General features: G+C 42.1%; 1 protein-coding gene across 1 annotated transcript in view; it reads left to right on the top strand.

Annotated features, from left to right (window-relative positions):
* The window catches only part of khdrbs2 (KH domain containing, RNA binding, signal transduction associated 2), a 521,774-nt gene extending 510,214 nt beyond the window's left edge, over positions 1 to 11,560 (top strand). Inside the window, exons 12-13 of the transcript XR_010016971.1 lie at positions 66 to 245; positions 9,341 to 11,560. The gene's annotated coding sequence lies outside the window, so the exon portion shown is untranslated. The remainder of the gene's footprint in view (positions 1 to 65; positions 246 to 9,340) is intronic.
* Positions 11,561 to 12,400: the final 840 nt, after the last annotated feature.

The raw sequence follows: 12,400 nt of genomic DNA, 5'->3' as shown, positions 1-12,400 counted from the left end.
TTTCTCTCCTCACAGAAGTTGCCTGAATTGCTGACTACTTCTAATGTTTTATGATTTATTTCCAGTTTCCAGAATCTGCGGTATGATGGTGTAGCTGTTAGCCTAATGCTTTACAGCGTCAATGATCAGAAAATCAGTGTTCAGTTCTCGCCACTGTCTGTAAGGAGTTGTACCTTCTCCCTGTGATGGTGTGGGTTTCCTCTGGGTGCTCCAGTTTCCTCCCATATTCCAAAGACATGGTTAAGGTTAGTAAGTCGTGGGTGTGCTCTATTGGCATCGGAAGAGTGGTAACACTTGCGGGTTGTCCCCACGTCTTTGTCTGTGTTGGTCTCTGATGCAAACGATGCAGTTCACTACATTTTGATGTACATATGACAAATAAAGCTACTACTTAATCTTTACATCTTTGCTTTTGTAATTTTTTCCGTACCTTTACAGAATGTTCAGGAGCAGTTTTCAAAGAGAATTGGGCTCTGAGCCACAGATTAAGGCAGGTAACTGAAAGATTAGTCAGAGACAGATGGAGTGAGATCATGAGAGGTGGGGAACTTTAAGCAGGGAGTTCCAGATATTTGGGCCTTGATGACTGATGGCATTTATTGTTAAAGTACATATATGTATGTATTTGTTACCCGATGCTACCTTGGGCTTTCTTGCAGGCATTTGCAGGAAAAAAGAAATACAATAGAATTTACGAAAAATTATACATAAACAAAGACTAACAAGCAACCAATGTGCAAATAAAAATTAGTGCTGAGAACATAAGTTCTAAAGAGACATTGAGAGTGAGTCTGTAGGTCAGAGAGTCAGGTCAGAGTAGTGGTGATTAAAGTTAACCACGCTGGTTCAGGAGTTGGACGGTTGTAGGGTGATAACTGTTCCTGAACCTCCTGTTCGATGGTAATAGTGAGAAGAAGGCATGACCTGAATGCTGTTTGCTTGTGGCAGCCCTTCATGTAAATGTATTCAATGGTCTGGAGGGCTTTACCTGTAATGGACTGAGCTGTATCCCCACTCTCTGTAGCTTTTTCCATTCCAGGGCATTGCTGTTTCAATACCAGGCCATGGTGTAACAGTGTAATGGTTGGAGTTCTTCCCCAGCCAACTCCGCCCCTCCGTGTGTAGTCCTTCCCCATAAAGCCTTTCCACTGGCCACACTGAGTTTCAGTACATCTCGCAGAATGTACTCCTGCAGCCTTAACTGTGCCAGCTGGCAGCATTCCCTTATGAATATCTTACAGAAGGCTTTATACTTCTTTATAATTTCAAAAGTTATTCATGATAAAAAAATATATATACAAAAAGGAGAAACAGTGTATTTATACTTTGCCCTACTTTTGACTGATGGTTGAGGACTAGGATATAAAAGCAAGATAGTAATCCTGAGGCTTGCTGAGGCTTTATAAGTCATTGGTGTATTGTGAATAATTTTGAGTCCCATATCTGAGAAAGAGTGTGCTGGCATTGGAAAGGATCCAGAGGAGATTTACAAGAATGGTCCAGGAATGGAAGGGTTAATGAACGAGGAGCATTTCACGGCACTGGACCTGTACTTGTTGGAATTTAGAAGAATGAGGAGGTTCCTCATTAGTAAGAGTGTCAAAGGTCACAGGGAGTAGGCTGGAGAAAGGGATTGAGAGGGAAAATAAATCAGCCATGATCAAATAGCAGAGTGGACTTGATGGGCTGAATGGCTAATTCTTCTCCTGCGTCTTATGGTCCAGCCACAGGAACGTAAAAACTAATTCCATCATTCCATAGTTAAAATCAGGGCTCAGTATAGATATCTGTGGGACAACACGTTAAGTTTCTGTGTTTTCTCCAACATCTGTAATGTCAGATGAGTGGGGTACAGAGGGTCATCACTGTTCGTGTGCATCGGTCGCCAATAGTTAGCAGGCAGGTATGGCAAGTGGGAAGGAAGGCAAATGGTGCACCAGTCCTGTTGTAGGTGGGTTAGAGTTTAGTAATGGGGAAATATAGTCACAAGGCTTGTAAGATGTAAATGGAAGCTTTAGAGAGGAAATTTAATCGAATTGTGCCTGGATTAGAGAGCATGTCTTATGAGGACAGGTTGAGCGAGCCAGGGCTTTTCTCTTTTGTGAGAAGGAAGATAAGAGGTGACTTAGAAGAGATGTACAAGATGATAAAAGGTACAAATAGAGACTTTTTCCCAGAGTAGAAATGGCTTAAACGAGGGGATATAAGTTCAAGAAGTTTAGAGGAAAGTATAAGGGGTCAGAGGTAGGTTTTTTACACAGCGAGTGGTGTCTGTTTGGAACACGCTGCCAGGAATAGTGGTAGAGGCAGATACATTTAAGAGTCTGTTACAAAAATCAGGCTCCTGAATCACTGCAGATAACTTCATTCACCTGAACTCTGAACTGATTGCACAACCTTAGACTCACTTTCACAGACTCTAGAACTTACATTCTCAATACTTTTTTTATTTGAAGTGTGTCTTTTGCACATTGGTTGTTTGTCAGTCTTTATTTGTGTATTTTTTCATAAATTACATTGTACTTCTTTTCTGTAAATAGCTGCAAGAAAATGAATCTCAACATAGTACACTGTGACATGTACATACTTTGAAAATAAATTTACTTTGACTTTGGGAGAGAACACTGTCAGTACTTCCAGTTGAACTCTGTCTTTTTGTGTGATTTCCCCTAGCCATCAGTCTGTGGTTTTGTATTGCCACGTGCTCCAGTCCCCGCTCCTGCTCTACTCCGGCCCCTGTATCACTGAGTACTCTGTCTCTCATCTGTTTCTCATTATTACCTGTATTGCTGCCACCTGAGTCTCATTGTGCTCCACCTATCACCTGCCTCTGTGTATTGCTTGGTGTTTTTCAGTCCTGTGTGTTCACCCATTTGTTGCCAGGTTGTGCTAGTGAATTTTCCTGAACCTTCCCAGCATTTGTATCTGAATTCTGTCTGTCTGAATATTGACTCTGCCTGTTTCCTGATTCTGGTTTTTGGATTTCTCTGGATGTTTTGATCTCTGCCTGAACTTTGTCGCGGACTTTGTTCGCACCTCGGGATTTGTTACTCAATTAATATCACTGTGTGTACAGTACTGGGTCTGCGATTGGATCCCTGCTCCAGTGTCCTGACAGAATACCCCTCATTAAAGTAAAACAGCGGGGAAACGGGCCTTCAGCCCAACTCAGCCATGCTAACCAAAATGCCCATCTAAACTATCCCCACAATCCATATCCCTCTAAAATCTCCTTGTAATATTAAATCTCTTGTTCAATATTAAAGATCGCTAAAATCTTAGCTTAAAAAAAAATACACATTCTATTTCCTAAGTGGCAGAAAAGCTAAACTGAATTGAATTAATTAATGAGGAAAGGAGTGTTGAAACACAATACGTGTAAATGAGTGTCCCCTGGGTGGTGCTGCTGCTGGCCTAATGAAGATGATTGGATATGTGCTAAAGATTCAAATTACACTTGATTTCATATTCATCTGTGGGAATTCAAAAACAGTTTCTGAAATTAGCCATGAGAGAATTCTTTCTAATCACTTTTAGGCTTGTCACCAAAGCCTTCTGTAATGTGCTTTCCAGAATTTTATTCACCCAGGAGACTGCAAGTTATGTATACATTTGAGCAATCCCTTCATCAAAGCCTTACAGTATTTATTATTCTGTATGGATTAAAATATAGAAGGGGCAACAGGAGCAATCTTTGAGTCGATCATCAGAAATTCACCAAAGCCTTTCATTATTAGATGGATCGAACAATGGATGTTGCCCGGTGAGTGATGTCTTTCTGTTGATTGAAATGTTGGTGTACAAGTTTCAGTTGTTTTACATCCTTTCATTTTGCTTTGTTAATGGAATTTTTATATATATATATAGTGATTACATAACCCCAATAGTCAAAAGCATCAAAGGGGCCACTTCCTTTGTAGCTGTGGCTTAGTTCAATGTTTTCAGTCTCTCTAATCACTCGGACATGGTTCAGGTCCAATGATGATAATTAACCTTCTTCAGTACACTAATGGAGCAGAGCAATTTGCCACCGGTGTCACACAGAGAGGCCAACATCAAGTGCTGCTGGCAGATCATCAACTCAGTGAAAGACGCTTGTTGGTCTGCCAGCACGTCTCAGTATTATTTATTAGTATTTTGTTTGCACAGTTTGTCTTCGTTTGCACATTAGTTGTCAGTTTTTATTTGTGTATATTTTGATTGGTTCTATTGTATTTCTCTGTTCTACTATGAATGCCTGCAGGAAAATTAATCTCAAGGTAGTATATGGTGACATATAACGACTTTGATAATAAATTTACTATGAACTTTTGAACATTGTGATCCCCTTGGAGCAATGTTGCTGACTGGCACATTTCAGGCTGCAAGAGTATGTGATGAGGAAGGCACTGAAGCTTGTTGCAGCCACCACAAGGCCTCGGTGGGGAAGAACCACAGTGTAGGGCTCTCCTGCCACTGGAGTTGGATGAGGAAGCCCCCACAATTATTGTAGTAATGTACCACCTGGTGGGGGGGGGCGGGGCACTTGAGTAGTAACAGCCTTATTGGTGTTAAGGAATGGAATAGAACCACACTGAAAGCGTTGACTTGGAATGCAAGAATGAAGAAGCACTGCACTGTTCATTCTTGTAAATAATTTTTATTAGGAATAAAGACCAGGGTCCAAGGTGAGGATGACGGTGCCAAATTATATCTTACCCCATGCTAGCTGAGAAGCAAACCGAGGAGGTCTGCAGAACCAGAGACCACCGTGGCCCCGCCAGCTCTTTGCAGGGGTGTGATCAATTAGTCCCTCTCACAGGCCTATTCTGATAAACCTCTGAGTTTTGTTCTCCTTTTCAAGCAGGTCTCCTATGACATTTTGTTACTGCTTCACCCTACCTCAAGATCAAAATAACCATTCTCCTCATTTCCCCTCTGGCTCAAATGTCATCAATCTCTGTCCACTGGTTAACGCAAGCAGGTTGGGTGACACTAGAACTTCAGGTGTTAGGCCCAGGATGAAAGGTGAGGTGCTTAAGGAAAATCTGAGAGGGAACTTCTTCACAGAGTGATGTGAGTATGGAAAGAAAAGCCAGCAGAAGTGGTGGATGCAAGGTTGATTGCAAAATTTAATAGAAATTTGGATGAGTACATGGATGGGAGGGGCAGGGTCAATGGGTTGAGACAGAGTAATAGGCTCGAGGGGCTGAAGGGCTTGTTCCTGTTCTGCTGTGTTGTATGACTATGGTGTTGATTCTTCAGACAGTCGAAATAATATCTCAGTATTTATCTTATCAAAACATCTAATTATCTTAACATGTCAAGTCTAATCTCCCCTTAATCTACCTTGATCTCAGTTAATTATATCAAACAGAAGTCTCTCATCATTTTGCACATGGCTTAACATGAACAAGTATTTGTAAAGTCTTCAACTCTGATACCTTTGTGGCCAAGTTTGCAGACGATGCAAAGATAGATGGAGGGGCAGATGGCGCTGAGGAAGCAGGGAGGCTACAGAAGGATTTAGACAGATTAGGAGAATGGGCAAAGAAGTGGCAGATGGAATATAGTGTAGGGAAGTGTATGGTTATGCACTTTGGCAGAATGAATAAAGGTGTAGCCTATTTTCTAAATGGGGGATCAAATTCAGAAATCAGAGGTGCAAAGGGAGTTGGGAGTCCTTGAAGATTAACTTGCAGGTTAAGTCATTAGTAAGGAAGGCAAATGAAATGTTAGCATTGATTTCAATGGAAACCTGATTGCAACAGCATCACTAGTGCATAGATTAGAGACTCAGGCAGAAATGGAAGACATGGAATATGCAAGCAGGAATTAAAACCTGTACACAATTTAACTTCCGAACTGGTACTTTGTGGTGTGGGCCAATCTGGTTCTGTCCCATTGTAACTACAAAGGAGAAGACTAGATGAGTGTTCCTGTTATTAGTGTATTGTTACAGGTGTATCCCTGACATTTAATGCACAGTTCAGGGCAGATCTGCTTTGTCACTTAACCTATTTAGTTGTATATTCGTGGAGACATCCTTCAACACTGTAACAAAAGAGGTATATTTTGTATTTGGCAGTATTTGGAGCCGATACTGGTCTTGAATGTTCAAAGGGTTCAGCTGGTTGGGTTATGGCACCATTGAAAATAAGTAATTCTGTAAATTTACCTGATTGTTTTCAAAATGTCAAAGTTAAGTAGGTAATCACAGCAATTGAAACTAGTTAATTGTTTATTATTATCTTTGTGTTGAAGAAGTGCAACACATCGTGTCAGGAGAATGAGACTGTCTTGGACTCTCTCTCCTGGAGGTTTGCTATGCAAATAAAGACCATTTTCCCAAGTTGCAGCTTCTACGTGGCTCAGTGTTAGTCAGTCACAGCACAGTGCAGTTGCAGTTTATTATGGAGAATGTATGGAGTTCATTATGGAGAACGATCCATTTCCCTGAAGTTTACGTGATAACCAAAAGAAAACTCACGATAATAAATTTTAAAACAGAACTGTGTCAAAAGTAATGTTAGAAAAATCCAGCTCTAGCTAGGTTTTAGACATTTTTTAAAAATTTGCCGCTGCAAGGAAATGCAGTGATAAATAACATTACCAGGTCTAATTGGACATGATCTTTATTTGAATGACCTCAGCCTCAGAATATACTCATGATTGTATTACTTGCTTGAGACCAAGGGAGATCCCATTGATATCGTGAATGTATTCCCATTATTAACCCACAGGCATAAATTAGCTTCAGTTGGACATTGTATTTATGGCTGATATTGTAATGTACCAGTGCTTATATTTCTTGTACATAAATCATATAGTAATTATACAGTGGCATGCAAAAGTTTGGGCACCCCTGGTCAAAATTTCTGTTACTGTGAATAGTTAAGTGAGTAGAAGATGAACTGATTTCCAAAAGTCATAAAGTTAAAGATGAAACATTCTTTTCAACATTTTAAGCAAGATTAGTGTATTATTTTTGTTTTGTACAATTTTAGAGTGGAAAAAAAAGGAAAGGAGCACCATGCAAAAGTTTGGGCACCCCAAGAGATTTGAGCTTTTACCAAGGTCTCAGACCTTAATTAGCTTGTTTGGGCTATGGCTTGTTCACAATCATTGTTAGGAAAGGCCAGGTGATGCAAATTTTAAAGCTTTATAAATACCCTGACTCCGCAAACCCTGTCCCAACAATCAGCAGCCATGGGCTCCTCTAAGCAGCTGCCTGGCACTTTGAAAATTAAAATAAATGATGCCCATAAAGCAGGAGAAGGTTATAAGAAGATAGCAAAGTGTTTTCAGGTAGCCGTTTCCTTACTTCGTAATGTAATTAAGAAATGGCAGTTAACAGGAACGGTGGAAGTCAAGTTGAGGTCTGGAAGACCAAGAAAACTTTCCAAGAGAACTGCTCGTAGGATTGCTAAAAAGGCAAATCAAAACCACCCTTTGACTGCAAAAGACCTTCAGGAAAATTTAGCAGGCTCTGGAGTGGTGGTGCACTGTTCTACTGTGCAGTGACACCTGCACAAATATGACCTTCATGGAAGAGTCATCAGAAGAAAACCTTTCCTGCATCCTCACCACAAAATTCAGCATCAGAAGTTTGCAAAGGAACATCTAAACAAGCCTGATGCGTTTTGGAAACAAGTCCTATGGACTGATAAAGTTAAAATAGAACTTTTTGGCCACAGTGAGCAAAGGTATGTTTGGAGAAAAAAGGGTGCAGAATTTCATGAAAAGAACACCTCTCCAACTGTTAAGCACAGGGGTGGATCGATCTTGCTTTGGGCTTGTGTTGCAGCCAGTGGCACGGGGAACATTTCACTGGGAGAGGGAAGAATGAATTCAATTAAATATCAGCAAATTCTGGAAGCAAACATCACGCTGTCTATAAAAAAAGCTGAAGATGAAAAGAGGATGGCTTCTACGACAGGATAATGATCCTAATCACACCTCAAAATCCACAATGGACTACCTCAAGAGGCGCAAGCTGAAGGTTTTGCCATGGCCCTCACAGTCCCCCGACCTAAACATCATCGAAAATCTGTGGATAGACCTCAAAAGAGCAGTGCATGCAAGACAGCCCAAGAATCTCACAGAACTAGAAGCCTTTTGCAAGGAAGAACGGGCGAAAATCCCCCAAACAAGAATTGAAAGATTCTTAGCTGGCTACAGAAAGCGTTTACTATCTGTGATACTTGCCAAAGGGGGTGTTACTAAGTACTGACCATGCAGGGTGCCCAGACTTTTGCTTTGGGCTTTTTTCCTTTTTTGTTATTTTGAAACTGTAAAAGATGGAAATAAAAAGGTAATCTTGCTTAAAATATTAAAGAAATGTGTCAACTTTAACTTTATGCCCTTTGGAAATCAGGTCATCTTTTACTCGCTTAGCTATTCACAGCAACAGAAATTTTGATCGGGGTGCCCAAACTTTTGCATGCCACTGTATTTATAACTAGTGACTCTTGGTGGGGGTCCTTAATGATAGATGCCACCTTCTTAAGGCATGGTCCTTTGAAGATGTACTCAGTGGTGGGGCGGTTAGTGCCCGTAATGGGACAGGCTGAGCCTACAACCCTCTGAGACTTTTCCAACCCTACACATTGGAGCTTTCATAAAGTTCATGATACAAGCAGTCAGAATGCTACCCACTGTACATCTAAGAGTCTTTGTTGACATACAGAACCTCCTCAAATTGCTGATGAAGTATAGCTTCATGAATGTACTGCTGAATTTGCTCCCTGTCTCCCTATCTATCAACACTTCTTTGGCTCTGGAGACTTGCCCATGGTGCTTCGAATCAACCCATTGTGAACCTCTTCCTGGACTTCAGGAAAGAGCAGCAGTCTGTAGTTTGGGACTCACTGAGATCTTGTCCCAAATGAGGAATCAAATGCCTCCTATTTCATCAATGTGTCATTGCAAGTTGCTACTAATAAAATTATGCATTGGTTCTTTGCGAACTTTCATTTCAACTCTCAAAAGAAATATCTGTCTGGGTAGAAGCCAACTGTTCTGCTCTGCCAGCTGAACCTTATTCATCCAACCTGCCTCAATTGCCTTTAATTCCTGAACATAGCACAAGGTATTCAGAACCCCAGACTCTGTTTCCCAATACTGAGTTGACCTTGAGCCTCCACAGATTTTTATGAATTTGCCTCGCACATTTCTCCTAGTCTTTGATGGTTTAGAGTAAATTTATTTTCAAAGTACATATATGTCACCATAGAACTCCAAGATTTGTATTCTTGCAGGCATACTCAGTAAATCCAAGAAACATAATGAAAGACCACATCCAACAGGACGGATCTTAATTATTCTCAATCTTAATCTTGATCTCACACTTTAATTTTAGGTTGAAACCCTGCATCAGGAGTGAAAGTGGACGGGGAAGAATGCCGATATAGAGAAGAGGCGGGAAGGAAGTGGTGAGACAGGATCCAGGAGATGATTGGCGGACTGAGGAAGTATGAAGATTCCATTGTCTGCAGAATCTCGTGTCTCTGGGGACCTGGGACTGGGGCGCAGTAGAAACCTGTTCCACCGCCCCCCAGCCCCCATCATGTTCCCAGAATCAGAATCAAGTTTAACATCACTGTGGTGTAACTCATTATTTTGTGGCAGTAGTACAGTGCAATACTTAAAAAATTACTATCGGTTACTATAAGGACATAAAAATGTGATGTAAAAAGGGAAAAGTGAGAGCAAAGAGTGAGGTAGTGTTCATGGTCCACTCAGAAATCTGATATTGGAGGGGAAGAATCTGTTTCTAAAACATGTAGTGTGTGTTTTCGGGCTCCTGCCCCTCCTGCCTGATGCTCCCTTGGCATTGCCTGGCATTGAATCACTAGCCATGTGCAGTGAGATTTTCCTGGCACTGTGGGTGGGCAGGGATCTCGCCCTGGTCTTGTTGAGCCTGTCAGGGAGCTGGACACGGCTCCAACTGTTTCACAGACCTTGCTCACGTACCTACCAACACACAATGTCAACAGACTCCCAGTGTATCACACCCTGTCGAGTGGTCAGAAATGCGCTCCTGGGCCCTGAGGCAATGCATATGGCATGCCCATAGCATTGGCATTGTTTAATATACACACAAAGTGCTGGAGGAAGTAACCCTTTACCTTTCCCACCCACGCTATCACCTAGTTACTCCTCCTTCTCCGCCCCCCACCCCAGTGTCCCTTCCTTTCCTGTCCTTGACCCGAAATGTTGATTGTTTATTTCTGTGGATGCTGCCTGACCTACTGAGTTCCTTCAGCACTTTGTGTGTTGCTTTGGATTTCCAGCATTTGCAGGATTTCTGCTATTTATGATTTGCAGAATCTTTCGATCTTTTGAACGTCTGGATCTGCTGAGCTAGAGGACAGAGTGTTACCACTAAGCCACCATTTACACGGTTCCATTTATAGTTGTCTGTTCTCCTAAAGCTACTTTGCATTCAACACCTTTCTGCTAAATGAATTATGCAAGACACGTTTGCAGTAACGATCTCCAGAAGCAAGGCTAACCTTGTGAGAGACAAGCTACAGGACGCTAACACCTTCAGGACCGGTGTCACAGTGATTGTCATGATCTCTTACACCCACATAACCCAACCGTGCCACATTCAGTGTGAAACTACATAAATAGCATTCAAAGCAGAAATAATGAATAACGTGCCCAGGGGTTTACAGGCAGCCTTAAATCTCGCACTTCTGCTGACAGAACAGCAGAACAGGTTCCAATCATATAGCACTCGGCTCCAAATACAGTAGCACATGGCACTTTACATCAAAAAGAACTGGACCACCAGGCAAGTAAGGAGCACAAATTGGTCCAGACAATGAAGAGAGCGAGCGGGGACGGCAAAGTAATGTAGCATTAATTATTTGTGCTTTGTTTTTGTAACTATGTTTTCTGCTACTATAGCCATATGTGCTATGTGCTGCATGCTGTTGGTAATATCTTTTGTACCGTGGCCTGGAGGAACGCTGTTTCAATTGGTTATTTTCATGAATGGCTGGATGATTACTTAACATGTTCCCACTGTTCCCGCTGATGGGTGAGTCCAGAACTAGAGGCCACAGTTTAAGAATAAGGGGTAGGCCATCTAGAATGGAGTTGAGGAAAAACTTTTTCACCCAGTGAGTGGTGGATAAATGGAATGCTCTGCCCCAGAAGGCTGTGGAGGCCAAGTCTCTGGATGCTTTCAAGAAAGAGATGGGTAGAGCTCTTAAAGGTAGCGGAATGAAAGAACTGGATACTGATTGTGGATGATCAGCCATGATCACAGTGAATGGCGGTGCTGGCTCGAAGGGCCGAATGGCCTACTCCTGCACCTATTGTCTATTGTCTATTAACTTGAACATGAACCTAAACTTCATTGCTGACACAGACTTAACAAGCCAAAGGGCCAGAGTCCTTGCAGTACGCCTCTTTGCCTGTAAAGGGGATGTGAAGCCACTGTAAGTTACCCTGGTGTGCAGGTTAGAGGCAGAATATAAGAATTTAAGAAGAATGTGGTAACCTACCTCAATGACTATCATTCTGTGGTACTTGCATCCACTTGTGATACAGTGTTTTGAGAGGTTGATGATGTAACATGTCAACTCCTGCCTGAGGAGCAATTTGGATCCACTCCAATTTGCCTACCATCACAACAGGTCCACAGCAAATGCCATTTCATTGGCTGTTCGCTCAAACCTGGAACATCTGGAAAGTGAAGATAACATACATCAAGATACTCTACATTGACTACAGCTCAATAAGCTTCAAGACCTTGGCCTCAATACCTCCTTGTGCAGTTGGATCCTCAGTTTTCTCACTTGCAGTCCCCAGTCAGTTCTGATTAGCAGAAATCTCCACAAAGTCCATCAGCAGAGGTGCACCATAAGGAGCTGATACTGACTTTAGGAGGAGAAAACTGGAGGCCTATGAGCCAGTCCTCATCAGGGGATCAGAGGTGGAGAGGGACAGCAATTTAAAATTCTTTGGTGATATTACTTCAGAGGATCTGTCCTGAGCCCAGCACATAAATGCCCTTATGAAGAAAGGATGGCAGCACCTCTACTTCCTCAGAAGTTTGCAAAGATTTGGCGTGACATCCAAAACTTTTGCAAACTTCTGTAGGTGTGTGATGGAGAGAACACTGACTGGTGCATCATGGCCTAGTATGGAAGCACAAATGCCCTTGAATGGAAAATCCTACAAAAAGTAGTGGATACAGCCCAGTCCATCACTGGTAAAGTCCTCCCTACCACTGAGCACATTTACTTGGAGCGCTGTCGCCGAAAAGCAGCATCCATCCTCAACAACCCCACCATCTAGACCATGCTCTCTTCTCTCTGCTGCCTTCATGAAGAAGGTACAGGAGCCTCACGACCCACATCGACAGAACTGTTCCCACAACCTATAGACTTACTTTCAAGGACTC

Source organism: Mobula hypostoma, chromosome 2, assembly GCF_963921235.1.
Source record: "Mobula hypostoma chromosome 2, sMobHyp1.1, whole genome shotgun sequence".
Classification (NCBI taxonomy): domain Eukaryota; kingdom Metazoa; phylum Chordata; class Chondrichthyes; order Myliobatiformes; family Myliobatidae; genus Mobula; species Mobula hypostoma.
This window is presented reverse-complemented; position numbering and strand designations above follow the sequence as displayed.